The sequence below is a fragment of the Lytechinus variegatus genome, chromosome 1 (genome assembly GCF_018143015.1).
Source record: "Lytechinus variegatus isolate NC3 chromosome 1, Lvar_3.0, whole genome shotgun sequence".
Taxonomy (NCBI): Eukaryota; Metazoa; Echinodermata; class Echinoidea; order Temnopleuroida; family Toxopneustidae; genus Lytechinus; species Lytechinus variegatus.
Genome location: NC_054740.1, coordinates 16,018,880 through 16,034,903, shown reverse-complemented (window position 1 = coordinate 16,034,903; position 16,024 = coordinate 16,018,880). Strand labels below are relative to the sequence as shown.

Sequence of the window (16,024 nt, the reverse complement as noted above, 5' to 3'; positions counted from 1 at the left end):
AAACTGATACTTAATGCAAACTTTTTGAGATAGTTCACCTGGAAAGGACACCGATGCGGTGCTTCGCCTCGCCGGCCGGCCAGCCATCTGGGCGACCGGCTGTGCTGTGATTGAGTGAGGCAGTCAGCTCAACTAGCTATGCTATGCGAGGTCAACTTACTTATTTTGGTTAATTTTCCGTCTCTAGACATATTGCTCATTTTCCAGTGGCGAGAGTGTGCTATTTTTGTATTTTTACGCTTCTTCCACATATTAAAATTTTGTTTTTTATGTCACTATAAACTAAAAGGAAATAGATTTGAAAATGTCTCAGTAGCCGGCATACTACTAGACAGGAATAACCGTCGTTTCTGGGGATTTATTCAACAATTTCTGACATTTTACTACAATCCCCATGTGAGCCAACGTAGTTCAGCGGAACAACCAAAATACAGAGACTGAAGCTTTTGGTCTACATATGTACATGTAACTAGTAATGAAGTTTTTTTGTAGGAAAGTGTCATTGTTTATTTTTGTTCTTGAATAACTTTAATTTTTTGTTTATTGTTTTCGAAGTTTTGAAGGGCAGTGGGGGGGGGGGAGGGGGGTTAACAACTGGCAATAGATTGGGTATTTATAATTATCAAACTTGAATAGTTTATTGAAAAATGAAATGTATTCTGCCGAAATTGAAAAACTTAACTTTTTATCAAAATCTAAGAACTTGCTTTTCATTATCGATTACTGTCGCAGCTTTTTTAATGCAACATCCATTGGTAACAGTGGGTCTTCTGGAGGATACAAGCACTTGGGCTGTACCAGGGATGAGGAGAAGAGGTTTCATACTCGACAAGCGAAGGCCTTTCCATTTCTTTCACAAGCAGAAATATTACCGAGTTCCAATGACTTGGGCATCAGAGCGGCAGTCCCCTGATCGATGAGGTAAAACAGCTTTATAGATACAATAAATCAATTTTTTGCGCACTTCATGCAGGCATATCAAAGTGAAATTTAATTTTTTTGTATTGTCAAATTCTTTAAAAGAAAGAAAGGACAATTGAATTGAATAATGAATTTTCTTTTTTTTCTTTATACATTGTTTGAATTGAACAAAAAATTTACTTATAGGTTTCGAAGAAGTTGTAACATTTCAAATTAATTTTTGGGTATGGTAATGCGAAATTTATGTGGATCCTTTATGTTTTGTAAATCTTCCAGAAGATACCAGGTATGGTTCTAGACATCTAGTGTGTTTAGCAAATTAACGTAACTGTGATATATTAAAATTGTATTTGCTTCTAAATTGTTCAAGACAAGGTGAAGATTGAAAATGGTCTAATTTCTTTTATTAAGAGGTGCAGACTGCAGATCTTCAAATATTTGAAATTACAATAATTTTGTCAATAATTCATTTCATACTTCATTTCATCTTTCCAGCTGTTTGACTTAGTTGAGACAACATGGATTTCAAACCGTACTTAGCTTGTTTTTATTTATAAAACAAAATTGTAAGGAAGTGCTGAAAGGACAAGTCCACTCTAACAAAAAGTTGATTTGAATAAAAAGAGAGAAATCCAACAAGCATAACACTGAAAATTTCATCAAAGTCGGATGTAAAATTAGAAAGTCTTGACATTTTAAAGTTTCGCTTAATTTCACAAAACAGTTATCTGCAAATCCTGGCTGGTATGCAAATGAGGAGACTATGACATTATCCACTCACTATTTCTTTTGTATTTTATTATATGAAATATTCTAATTTTCTCCTCATTGTCAAGTGATACAACAATTAATTTCTCCCTGAACATGTGAAATTATCATTGTTTAACGCTAATATGGTTCAGTCAAGTTAGTCCTTATTGTCAAATCAAATCTATTTAAAAAATGAAATATTTATTATTCAAACAATAAAAAAAAATAGTGAGTGATGGGCATCATCGACTTACCTATTTGTGCATATCACTGTTTTGTGAAAAATAAGCGAAAATTTAAAATGTCATAAGTTTCTTATTTTAAATCCGATTTTGATGAAATTTTTAGCACTATACTAGTTTGATTTTCTCTATGTATTCAAGTTAGCATTTTTCTTTGGTGGACTTAACCTTGAAAGAGCCCTCTACGTAAGTTAGGGTTAAGTTAGTTGTCATGGTAATCAAATATATATGCAATAAATTTTGAAATGTATATTCTTAAACCAAAAGGGGCAATTAATTATTACATGTTAATTTGTATGGTTACTATTGTAGTTTTAAGATTGTCTATATTGTTACATTCGCACCCAAAGCAGATGATATTGTTCTCAATCAGAGTTACAAATCAACAAATATAGTATGGGCATACATGAATATGTGAATATGTACAAATAGTATACAAATATAGCAGGCTTTAAGGAAGTATAGCAGGAATTATTTGTCTGAAGTTGGACTGGCAATTGCTTTTTATACTAAGAGGCAAAAGTATGACTGGGCACACATGAATTTGTGAATATATAAATAGTAAACAGATATACCAGGAATGGTGCACTATTTGATTTTCTTTATGTATGTTTTTTTTTCAACAGCATAACAAGACCATGTTTTGTAAGATATAACAGAAAATTATGTGTTACTTAGTAATTTTAGTTGTGATCAAGTTTATCACATTGTTATATAGAAAATAAAGAGTCTACTAAAAAGTATTGTGAATATTGGGTTCTATTACTCCCATGTATTTTTTTCTGCTGAACATTTCACTGTTAAGTGCTGTGGTGATCAGGTGGACATTTTGGGAGAGATGAAGTTGAAATTGGAGGGATGGAGACGGTGATGTGAAAAGGATGGTAATGAAAAGTGGGTTGGAGATGAGAAGGATGGAGATGATGAGAGGAGGGATGGGGATGAGAGGGATAGAGATGATGAGAGGAGGCATGGAGATGAAAGGAAGGATGGAGATGAGAGGAATAGATGATGAGAGGAGGGATTGAAATTATGAGGGAAAGGATGGAGGGGATGACGATGAGAGATGAAGCTGAGAGCAGAGATGAGGAGGCGATGGAGATGAGGGGATGTAGAGGAGGAATGGAACATCATCACCAGTTCACCACCAACATCATCTCTATCATCGCCACCATCACGATCGCCACAATCATTGCCATCACCACCACCATCATCATCATCACCACCAACATCATTCTCATCCATCATCATAATCATCGCCATCACCACTATCATCGCCATCATTATTATCACCATAATTTTCATCACCATCATCGCCACCATCATCACAACATCATCCATCATTATTGTCATCGTATCACCAGTATAATCGCCATCATAATCATCAGCATCAGCATCATCATCATGATCACCAATATCATCATCACCACCATCGTCACCGTCATCACCAATGTTCATCATTATCACCATCGCCACCAACATCCTTTTCATCATCTCAGGAATGTTATTGAGAACCTCTTGGAAATGATGCAATCCATTGACTCGATCTCATCAGTGCATGAAGTAGCTGGGTTTATTCAGCTTTGGGTGCACTGGGGGCCTTGAACTTTTGTAGGGGGCACCAAGATAAATATGTTGTGGGGATAGTCCTGCAGACCAAAGTTTAAGAAAATCATAATTTCATTCTCAAAAACACGATTAGGTTATCTCAAAAGGCCTAAAGTAGGACCGTTACTCTCTTTCCCTCTTTCGCTTTTTTCTGTTTTTTTTTCTTTTTCCCCTTCTTTTTCCTTTCTCCCCCATTCCACTGTTTCATTCGCTCTGTCTTTCCACTTTTTCTCTACTTCTTTCCCTCCCTTTTTCTCTTCTTCGCTCAAGCCCTACCAAGATTTTTCGACCACAAAGAAAAATAATCGCTATATATGTGGGCCATAATTATGTATTAATGTACTATTCCATTCATGTCACCAATTTGCTCTAGAATCAATTAAGTTTTTACTATTCAAATTCTTCAAAGATTTTCTCCCCGGTCACCACATTCCCTCATAACATTTTTAAGGGTGTCATTGATATTAAAGCTGTATAGTTTTGGTAAATCCACCAAAATGCACCTATCACTATTCCAATTCATTGCTAGCTAATATGAATGGATATGCCCTATAACAGTTATGATGTGGAGGATATAAAATGAAAATGTGTTTTACAGGATGAATTTTGCGATTTTACATGGAAATTTAACTTGATCGGGTCACCCGATCAAATTAAAATATCTGTGTGTTTTTGTCTTTCAATTAAATCCTATTCCAAATCATGGAATGGGCTGAAACTTTCAAGATATGTTCTTTGTCTGTAACTTTTGGATATCTAATCACTAAATTTATAAGTGCTTGAATGCCCATTTTTAAAATTTAAAACAAGCATCGCCGAGAGAGGGCGCTATATATCCAAGATTTGAATATTTGAAATTTTCTCAGAGAAGTGCAGTTGGAAAAATATCTAACGGTCCCTACGCTTCAGTAAGACTGTCATATTAGATGATATTCGATTATCAATCACATTATTGACCCTTTACCAAAGCTATACACAGGCTTTAAAACCTTATCCGCTGCCATGTTCTATCCATGTAGGAGTGCAAAATTGATGTTTGAACTAAGGGGGGGGGGGGGGTTGATGATTGAACTAGGGGGTGCCAAATGATTACCAAGAAATTGACTGATTAGGCTGATGATGATTATTGAATAATTCATTGAAAAAATGAATGTTTGATCAAGCATATTGCACATTGATTGAATTGATTTATTGATAAATTTTTGACAGAAGGATTGATAGGTAAAAGTTGTTGCCCCAATTTTCGGAACTTATCATTAAATTCCGAAAATTCTGCTCTGGACTTCATACGTACATGTAAGAGCAATCAGTCTCCCAACAGAAGGGGAGGCGGGTGAGAGGGAGGGTTTTTTTTTTTTTTTGGGGGGGGCTAAATGTTCTGTTGAACCTTATTCCATCAACCTACTTTTCCCACTTAAGTTCCATCTCACCCTCTATTCTCCCGACTCCCATGAACACATTGCTGAGATCCACATAATAAAGTTAAAATGCTGCCCCCAAAAATGCAATGTGTGTTGAACTTCACTCATGCATTAAAGTTCAATTTAATAATTCATGAAATTTGCTTTAACAACCAAAACTGGCCACGATTGATCATTAATTTATCACAACACTCTTAACTTTGCAGGTTCTAACGGATTTGCCTTTCAAAAACTGACTGAAATTGGAAGGCTATTTCCTGTCCGGCCCAATTTTCATACCCTTTGTTTAAGTGGGAAGTGCTCGCTCAACACATTTTGGTGTCATTTGAAAGTTGGCTTTATTATATATGTAGGTCCCCCCCCCCAAAGTAATATATTTTTTATTCGGCAGCCATGTCAAAAGTTGATAGATTTTGGGGAGCTACCATCAAGTAGATAAAACTAGTATTGTACCCAGGGCAGTCAGGGTCGTATCTAGGGGGCGCAAAGAAAGAAATGAAAAAAGGAAAAAATAATGCAAAGGAATAAAAGTGCAGAAAAGGGATACCACTGAACCATGGGTGTCGATCGGTATTCTTGGTTGGGGGGATGATTGACACAAATGTTCTTGTGGATGGGGATCTTTCAACATTACCCCCACTAAAATCACAAGTTAGGACATTTGAGAGTGGTTGATATGCATGGTGTTCTTGGAAATTCCTTCATTGTTGTAGTGTACTATACTTGTATAATTTTTTTGAAAATTCAATTTGTGTTACAAGTAAGCCTATTCTAAACTCATACCGAGGAAAAAATGACAAAAATTGACTGGACCATGTACATAGTGATCTGTTTATTGAGCATGATGTATACACAGGGCGTCGATCCATTTTTCAGATGGGGGGAGGCAACATTATGAATCAACGTTCCAAATGGCGCTCGATCACAAAAAACGAACAAACTCACCCACACACCCCCACACACATAGGCCTATATATATATATAACATGAGAAAGAGACACATATCTCACCTTCACCAACAATGCGAGCGCGAAGCGCGAGCTAAATTTTTTTAGTATGTCATGAAAACAGGAAAAATGTACCTGTTTAGGTTTGTTTGTAGTAACTCATGAGGAGGGTCGATACATGTATCTCACTAGAGAGCGAGCTGAAATTTCTTTATATTCTGACCTGAAAGCTTGATATTCTAAGCATTTTTGGTACCAATGATTAAGATGGAACAATAGATGCCAGCGCGAGCTGAAAAGTTTGATATTTTGATCTGGAAAAAAAGACACTTTAATGGAAGATATATATCCAACAAAAGATTATTGCAAAATCAAAGTTCTTTTGAGGTTTAGAATTGAAAACGGGACATTCTATTCACCTATATAATCATGAAAAGTTTGGGCTTTTGGTACATGATGCGAGCGCGAAACGCGAGCTGAAAATTTTTATATTCCAATCTGAAAAGCAGACATTTTGAGCACGATTTTAAATCAAGATCGAGTTGGTATCTCAATCTCGCTTGCTGATTTCAGTGTAGCATTACAATCTTATTTTATTTTTTGGTTGCACATGCGGAATTATTGGGGGAGGGGGCAAAATGATATGTTTGCCCCCCAATATTTTCATTGGTGGGGCGATCGCCCCCTGCCCCCCCCCAGGATCGATGCCTCTGTGTATACAACTTCTCTCTTAAATCTAACCTGACTGGCAGTATCTTTATTCTTCTTAATGCATGATGATAAAATACAGATTCGGACCAATTAAGACTAGCACAAATTACAATCTGTGTGGCTTCTCGTGCGCCATCGGGCTTACCGTCATTCCTTTATTTATCTTGCCACCCTTTTACTTCCGTTTATTTTTCCACCCTTTTGAATTAATGATTTATTTAAATTAATTTATTCACCACTGGTGGGATGGAACACCCTATCCACAAAAGTTGATTTTCGTTGGGGTCCTTTTATGTCATGTGTTAAAAAATATCAGATACATAAACATTTCATTCTTTTTCATCTTGAACCTCCACCCATCTGTTTGTTTTTATTTCATAACAATATACACAAATTGCGAGGGAAACAAACTGATTGATGACATACTATAATCATCATGATCAAACTTTTCATTTTTTCATCATCATTATTATAATTTTTCTACCCTAAATTATTGGGGGGATGATAATACAGGCCATCCCCCCACTTGAAATATTGGGGGGGGATATATCCCCCATCCCCCCCGTGATCGACACCCATGCACTGAACTGAAGGAAATTAATACCCTGTCTTGTTATTCCCATGGTAATGCCGTTTCCAACACAATTAGAAAATGAATCTTGCATGTCTTTATCAAAAGATGAATATTCGTGCCACTTTTTGTCTCACCTGCGAAGCAAAGTGAGACTATAGGCGCCGCTTTTCCGACGGCGGCGGCGGTGGCGGCGGCGTCAACATCAAATCTTAACCTGAGGTTAAGTTTTTGAAATGATGTCATAACTTAGAAAGTATATGGACCTAGTTCATAAAACTTGGCCATAAGGTTAATCAAGTATTACTGAACATCCTACTAGAGTTTCATGTCACATGACCAAGGTCAAAGGTCATTTAGGGTCAATGAACTTAGACCATGATGGAGGAATCAACATCGAAATCTTAACCTGAGGTTAAGTTTTTGAAATGTCATCATAACTTAGAAAATATATGGACCTAGTTCATGAAACTTGGACATAAGGTTAATCAAGTATCACTGAACATCCTGCATGAGTTTCACATCACATGACCAAGGTCAAAGGTCATTTAGGGTCAATGAACTTTGGCCGAATTGGGGATATCTGTTGAATTCCCATCATAACTTTGAAAGTTTATGGATCTGATTAATGAAACTTGGACATAATAGTAATCAAGCATCACTGAACATTTTGTGCAAGTTTCAGGTCTCATGATTAAGGTCAAAGGTCATTTAGGGTCAATGAACTTTGGCCGGATCGGGGTATCTGTTGAATTACCATCATAACTTTGAAAGTTTATGGATCTGATTAATGAAACTTGGACATAATAGTAATCAAGCATCACTGAACATTTTGTGCAAGTTTCAGGTCTCATGATTAAGGTCAAAGGTCATTTAGGGTCAATGAACTTTGGCCGGATCGGGGGTATCTGTTGAATTACCATCATAACTTGAAAGTTTATTGGTCTAGTTCATTGAACTTGGACATTAGAGTAATCAAGTATCACTGAACATCCTGTGCTCATTTCAGGTCACATGACCAAGGTCAAAGGTCAATGAACTTTGGCCGAATTGGGTGTATCTGTTGAATTACTATCATAACTTTGAATGTTTATGGATCTGATTCATGAAACTTGTACATAAGAGTAATCAAGTATCACTGAACATCCTGTGCGAGTTTCAGGTCACATGATCAAGGTCAAAGGTCATGTAAGGTCAATGAACTTTGGCCATGTTGGGGTTTTTTGTTGAATAACCATCATATCTCTGTAAGTTTATTGGTCTAGTTCATAAAAAGTGGTCTAGTTCATTAAACTTGGACATAAGAGTAACCATGTATCACTGAACATCTTGTGCGAGTTAGAGTAGTATTCATAGTCAGCACTGCTGCTATATTGAACCGCGTGATGCAGGTGAGACGGCCAGAGGCATTCCACTTGTTTATTAAAGGGGCGGTCCAGGCTGAAGGTATTTATAGCTTAATAAATAGAGTAGAATTCACTGCCAATTTCATCAAAAACGGACAACAGATAGCAAAGTTATCGAATTTTAAAGTTTAGTAATATTTTGTAAAAATAGTCGTCATGAATATTCATTAGGTGGGCTGATGATGTCACATCTCCACTTGTTCTTTTGTATTTTATTATATGAAATTAGGTTTATTCAAATTTTTTCCTCCAAGAAACAGAAAAACTGTATTGACAACAATTACTGATTTAGTACATTAGATATTTATTGCTGCAACTTATTTAATCATATAAGGGAGACATATTATTCTCACAAGTATGAAAAAAAATATGATTTTATGTAATAATATAAGAAAACATAAAGTGGAGATGTGACATCATCAGCTCGCCTAATGAATATTCATGACGACTGTTTTCACAAAATATTGCTAAACTTTAAACTTCAATAACTTTATTATTTGTTATCCGATTTTGATGAAATTTTCAGTGTTTTGCACAGTGAATTCTACTCTGTGTATTAAATATTTTCAGCCTGTACCACCCCTTTAATGATAATCATACCAACTCTCTACAAGAATTCCAACAAACAGCTTTAGCTTGAAATATTCCTTTTGTCAATCGCAAATACGCTAGCTGCGACTTTGAATCTTGACATTTTACTTTTCATTAATTCTCATTAAAAGTTATGAAATACATTATTTATCTGGTTCCCTTTTCAAAGCGTTTTCTTACAGTAAGAGATGAATAATGTGACATAAGTACTAGTATCTGTGTATGAAATCACTGATAAAATAATTATGATGACGATCAAGCTGTTGTGGTGATGAGGATAATGATGATGTGATAAAGATAATTATGGACTGGTGATTGTTATGAGATGGGAGGTGGTGATGATAGTGATGGTAATGATGTCGATGATGGTGGTGGTGACGTTAGTGATGACAATGATGGTAATGAAGCTAGTGGTGTTGATGATTATGATGATAGTAGATGGTGTTGGTAATGAACAGTGGAATACAGGTGGTGGGGGATCATGGTCTTGGGGGCAAGATCACCCCCCTCAAAAAAAGAAGATAAAATACCAAAAAAAGAATGAAAGAGAAACGAAAAGAGAGAAGAGTTTTAGTATGATGTCATAATAAAAAAAATGAGTTTGTGTAATAAAAATGTCAAAAATTTTACTCATTCACAATTAATAAAAATTACTTTGGCATGATGGGCCATATCTTACCCCTCAAAATCTTTCACTCATTACGCCAATGATAATGATGAAGTTTGTGGTGATGATGATGTCATAATGACGATGATGGTAATGATATTGATGATGAAGTTGGTGGAGGTAATGTTTGTGATGATGATCACCCCCCCCCCTGCCCTTTTATCTTTCTTCTCTCATTATCAACACGCCGCCTGACATCTCCACCCCCATTATCTCCATTCCCGTCTTCTCCAACCATTTTCGCATCTCCATCCCTATTTCATTTCAATCTCTCCTCTCATCTCCACCCCCTACTCCTGTCAACCCTTCCACATCATCTCCATTCACCTCATCATCTCTACTCGATCCTCTCACCATCTCCACCACTCCTCACCATCTCCATCCTCATCTCTAAACCTTATCTCAATCCCTCCCCGCATCATCTCCATCCATCCTTGCATCATCCCCATCCCTCCTCTCATCATCTCCATCCACTCATCATCCACACCCCTCTCAACTCCATCACTCCTCATCATGGCCATCCCACCTTTCACCATCTCCCCCCCCCCCATCTTCATCTCTCCAATCATCTCCATCTGATTACCATGTGACACAACATTTGCTCCTGTGACAATTGCCCCAGGCTTAATTTTGTCTAAAGCCCTTTTCACAATTGGCTGCGCAACTACTTACGACCCTTCACAGTTGCAATTCTGTGCAACATATATTGTGACCAAGTGATCGCAAACAATCGCACGAGCAATTGTGAAAGCCCCTTAAGATAGAGGTTCAGGGTTGCAATATGGTTTTAAGTTAGGTTTAGACCTTGCTGGTTGAAGCTGTTCATAAGATTATGGTGTGGAATTTGCCAGAGCAAATGTCATGGAACCCGTCACCGCAGCTCTCAATAAAAGGTAAATATTCAGCGAGAAAAGAGATACAAAATAGTGCAAGAACCAAATATTCAAAATACTTCTTTGGAGTTAAGTGGCTTTTATTAAGTAACATTAAGGTAAACTTGATCAGATCTAAAATTACATAGTAACACATATTGAACTTCAGTGTATATAAAACATATTATATCCCACATTTATACTGGTTCAAAATTTCAAATAGGATTACATTACCACAATTATGATAATACTCTTATGATAATAAATATGACACAATTCCAACTGGGAACAATATCCTCTGCTCTTGGGGTTTATGTAAAGCTAAGGACGATCTTAAAATTAAATTAGTGCCAATATAAATTAACATTTATCCAACAATTGCACTTTCAGGAATATACAACCTGTTATACGTTACTATATTTGGTTTCCATGGCAATTACATGATCCCTAACTTAGCTGGAGGGATTTTCAACCCTTCCTCATCTTTTATTTTGTCACACATAAACTGGCCATACAGAGCTTGCAATTCAGGTGGTCTCAAAGAGCTGAAAAGATAGAAATAAAATAAAGTAATTTCAACTATTTGAAGCTCTGCACCTCTTTTGCTACTGAAACAAATCAAACCATTTCAACCTTCAGTTTAGAAGCAAATACATTTTTCAAATATATTAAAGTTAATTAATTGCAACTAATTCAATAATAAAGGAAAGTTCACTCTGAAAAAAAGTTGGTCGTAAAAATAGCAGAAAAGTAATACCAAAAAATATTGGTGAATGTATGAGGAAAAGTTTCAAAACGTTATTAGAATTTTAAGTTTTAGATTTGTGGCGTCATAAACGAGCAGCTGCCCCATATGTTTTGTCATATAAAATTCATGAATTCAATTTTTTTCAATAGTTCCTGATGACTTATTTTTCTTTTCTTTTCAGGTTTGTGTGTGAAGTGTTTTGTCTTTTGAATATATACAAAAGGCATAGTAAAACCAGTTTCAATTTTCTTACAAAATTACAATTTCTTGACTTTTTACCATTTATTATGCAGAAATGCTGCTCGCACATGACATCACAAATCCAATAATTGAAATTCTAATAACTTTTCAATTCTTTGATGGATTTTCCTCAAACCTTTGGCAATATTTTTTATTTTTTCTGCTGTTTTTTACAATTAACTTTTTGTCAGGATGAACTTCCCCTTCAAGCTCACTTGAACGATACTTGGTATCATCTAGATGTGTATGACATAAATGTTCCTCATGAATTAAGCATAACCCCTACATACCCAAAATTAATTTAGAATGTTACAACTTCTACTTCACCTAAACATGTAGTAGTTACTCACATTTTTAAGAAGCAATTTTAAATTTTTATGAATACAATGTATATAAAAAAATAAGTTAAATTTTTGTTCAATTCAAACAATGTATAAAAGAAATAAGTAAATGTTCAATTCAATTGTTCTTTCTTTCATTCAAAGAATTTGAAAATACCAAAAAATAAAAATTGAAATTTGATGTGCCTGCATGAAGTTCACAAATTTGATACTATCTAAGAAGCTGTACTTACCTCATCGATCAAGGGACTGATGCCCAAGTCATTGGAACTCGGTATCATTTCTGCTCGTGAAAGAAATGGAAAGCCAAGGCCATCGCTTGTCGAGTATGAAACCTCTTCTCCTCATCCCGGGTGTAGGTGGTTGGGACCAGCCCAAGTGCTTGTATCCTCCAGATGACCCGTTGTTTCCAGTGGAATTTGCATTAAAAAAAGCTGTGACAGATACTGACAGGTAAAAAAATAAGAGACATGTTTTTCGATAACGAAAAGCAAGTTTTAAAATTTAGATTTTGATAAAAACATGTAAAGTTTTTCAATTTCGGTATAATACATTTTTTTCAATAAACTATTCCATATTGTAAACTTCATAACTTACAAACTGAGACATTTTCAAATCTATTTCCTTAATTGGTTTAGATGTTGGTTGGAAGCACCCCCCCCCCCCCCCGCCTGAGGGCCTCCAAAAAGGGGCGTCAAGGATGGTTACTTTAAAATTTGGGAAGGGCATTCCGACCACGCAGTCAATCAATTTCCTAAAATCAGCTTAATAGTGACATTAAAAACAATTTTTAATAAGTAGAAGTGTAGAAATGCAAAAATAGCACACTCTCGCCATTGGAAAATGGGAAATATGTCAAGAGTTCAATTGTAAGTTAGAGCAATTACGGGATCGGAGTTCGGTTCGGAAGTTTTGCTCCTAAAATCGGAATCGGTTCGGATATCGGATCGGAAGATATTCAAAAACAAAAAAATACATTAAAATTTGTATGTGGCCGGCGCGTGGACAAATGCGGCACGCTACACTGATGGCAGAATTTGTTTTGATCTCCGACATAATCGGAGGAAGGAAAATAAGATAATGACGTTCCAGCGCGCGACACTACCGCCGATCAACGATAGGCCTCTTCTCTACAACATCGTGGTGATGGCGGAGTCCGTCGTGAACTTTTAGAGGCCGCATTACTTATCGAAAAAGACGCACTATTATCCAAAGTTGTTTACGATGATATTCACCTTTTCTACAATATCGTAGTGATGGCGGAGGTAATCGTAAACTCTTAGAGGTCGCATGACCTCCCGAAAAAGACGCATTATTATCCAAAGTTGTTTACCATGATATTCACCTTCTCTACAACATCGTGGTGATGGCGGCGTCCGTCGTGAACTTTTAGAGGTCGCATTACTTACCGAAAAGACGCATTATTATCCAGAGTTGTTTACCATGATATTCACCTTCTCTACAACATCGTAGTGATGGCGGAGGTAATCGTAAACTCTTAAAGGTCGCATGACCTCCCGAAAAAGACGCATTATTATCAAGAGTTGTTTACCGTGATATTCACCTTCTCTACAACATCGTAGTGATGGCGGAGGTAATCGTAATCTCAAAAAGGTCGCATGACCTCCCGAAAAAGACGCATTATTATCAAGAGTTGTTTACCGTGATATTCATCTTCTCTACAACATCGTAGTGATGGCGGAGGTAATCGTAAACTCTTAAAGGTCGCATGACCTTCTGAAAAAGACGCATTATTATCCAGAGTTGTTTACCATGATATTCACCTTCTCTACAACATCGTAGTGATGGCGGAGGTAATCGTAATCTCATAAAGGTCGCATGACCTCCCGAAAAAGACGCATTATTATCAAGAGTTGTTTACCGTGATATTCACCTTCTCTACAACATCGTAGTGATGGCGGAGGTAATCGTAAACTCTTAGAGGCCGCATGACCTCCCGAAAAAGACGCATTATTATCCAAAGTTGTTTACCATGATATTCACCTTCTCTACAACATCGTGGTGATGGCGGCGTCCGTCGTGAACTTTTAGAGGTCGCATTACTTACCGAAAAGGACGCACTACTATCCAAAGTTGTTTACCATGATATTCACCTTCTCTACAACATCGTAGTGATGGCGGAGGTAATCGTAAACTCTTAAAGGTCGCTTGACCTCCCGAAAAAGACGCATTATTATCAAGAGTTGTTTACCATGATATTCACCTTCTCTACAACATCGTAGTGATGGCGGAGGTAATCGTAATCTCAAAAAGGTCGCATGACCTCCCGAAAAAGACGCATTATTATCAAGAGTTGCTTGCAGTGATATTCACCTTCTCTACAACATCGTAGTGATGGCGGAGGTAATCGTAAACTCTTAAAGGTCGCTTGACCTCCCGAAAAAGACGCATTATCCAGAGTTGTTTACCATGATATTCACCTTCTCTACAACATCGTAGTGATAGCGGAGGTAATCGTAAACTCTTAGAGGACGTATAGTCAGATAGTCGTAAATATTACCGCGCATGTCAGCGTGTTCAACTAAATCTTATTTGCCTCCGCTTAAGATCAAAACATATCGTCTTTTCGTTGTTTTTCTTCCTCCATTTTTGTCGGAGATCAAAACAAATTATCACCAATTATCATTATCATCGTTTTGTTCTTCCCCGATTATGTCGGAGATCAAAACAAATCATAATCTTCATCTCCACCTGCATTTCCGCTAATATCGGAGATAAAAACAAATCATAATTTTCTTCCCCTTTATCTTCTTTTCCTTCCACCGCTTTTGTCTGAGATCAAAACAAATCACCAGCGCATTTTGACGGCAAACATGTCGCCACATGTTTTTTGTTTTGTTTTGTCTTGTTATGTTTTGGTTTTTCCGATCCGATTTTTTCCCCAATGGTCAAAAATCGGAGTTCGGAAAAATGTAGAAAAAAGGGGAAAATCGGATCGGATCGGGAATTGGAATAAAAATCGGTTACAGCATTAGGACTCAAGAGACGGAAAAATTAACTAAAATAAGTAAGTTGACCTCGCATAGCTAGTTGAGCTGACTGCCTCACTCAGTCACAATCACAGCACAGCCGGTCGCCCAGCTGGCCGGCCGGCTACCGAGACATTTTCAAATCTATTTCCTTTTAGTTAGTGACATAAAAAACAAAATTTTAATATGTGGAAGAAGCGTAAAAATACAAAAATAGCACACTCTCGCCACTGGAAAATGAGCAATATGTCTAGAGACGGAAAATTAACTAAAATAAGTAAGTTGACCTCGCATAGCTAGTTGAGCTGACTGCCTCACTCAGTCACAAAGTTTTCTTTACAATCACAGCACAGCCGGTCGCCCAGATGGCCCGGCGAGGCGAAGCACCGCACCGGTGTCCTTCTCAGTTGAACTATCTCAAAAAGTTTGCATTTGAAGTATCAGTTTTGTGAAATGCAATAACTTTAAATAAGTACAGGAAATGTGAAAACGGAATATGAAAATACAAAATAGCACACACTCACCATCAAAATATGTAAAGTGACGGAAAAATCAACTCAAATTTGCAAGTTGTAAGTTGAATGAACACGGCTCGCCGGCGGTATCGGATTATTCTCGTTGCAAGGGAACTCGCTTTATTTTCTTTCAAAATAGCTCAAAATGCACTGAAATGTCAATTTTTCTGTCGAGAATGTATTGAAGAAACATGGATTATGCGGGAAAATACTTTTGAAGTAAAGTTTGAAATTTTATTTCATGAAATTTTGAAGAATTCTTCAAGTGGTCGAGTTGTCCGATTCAGAGCCAACCCTGGACAACTCGACCGGGACGAGTTGTCCAGGGCAGCGGGTCGGGCTGTCCAGGGTCGGGCTGTCTGGTGGTCGGGCTGTCCGGACCCCAGCTGAGCTTATACTTTCCAGGTTCAATACGAATGTTTGCCTTGCCGATTTGCTGATGTCTGTCTTTCTCTCTATCTATCTCTCAAATTCTATCTCTAT

General features: G+C 37.0%; 1 long non-coding RNA gene across 1 annotated transcript; it reads right to left on the bottom strand.

The window, feature by feature from the left end:
- Window positions 1-10,784: 10,784 nt before the first annotated feature.
- Window positions 10,785-15,734, bottom strand: LOC121407221. The gene is made up of 3 exons (XR_005968890.1): window positions 15,551-15,734; window positions 12,270-12,482; window positions 10,785-11,252 (listed from the first exon to the last, which is right to left on the bottom strand). It is a non-coding gene; the product is annotated as an uncharacterized LOC121407221 (long non-coding RNA).
- Between the last annotated feature and the right edge of the window lie 290 nt (window positions 15,735-16,024).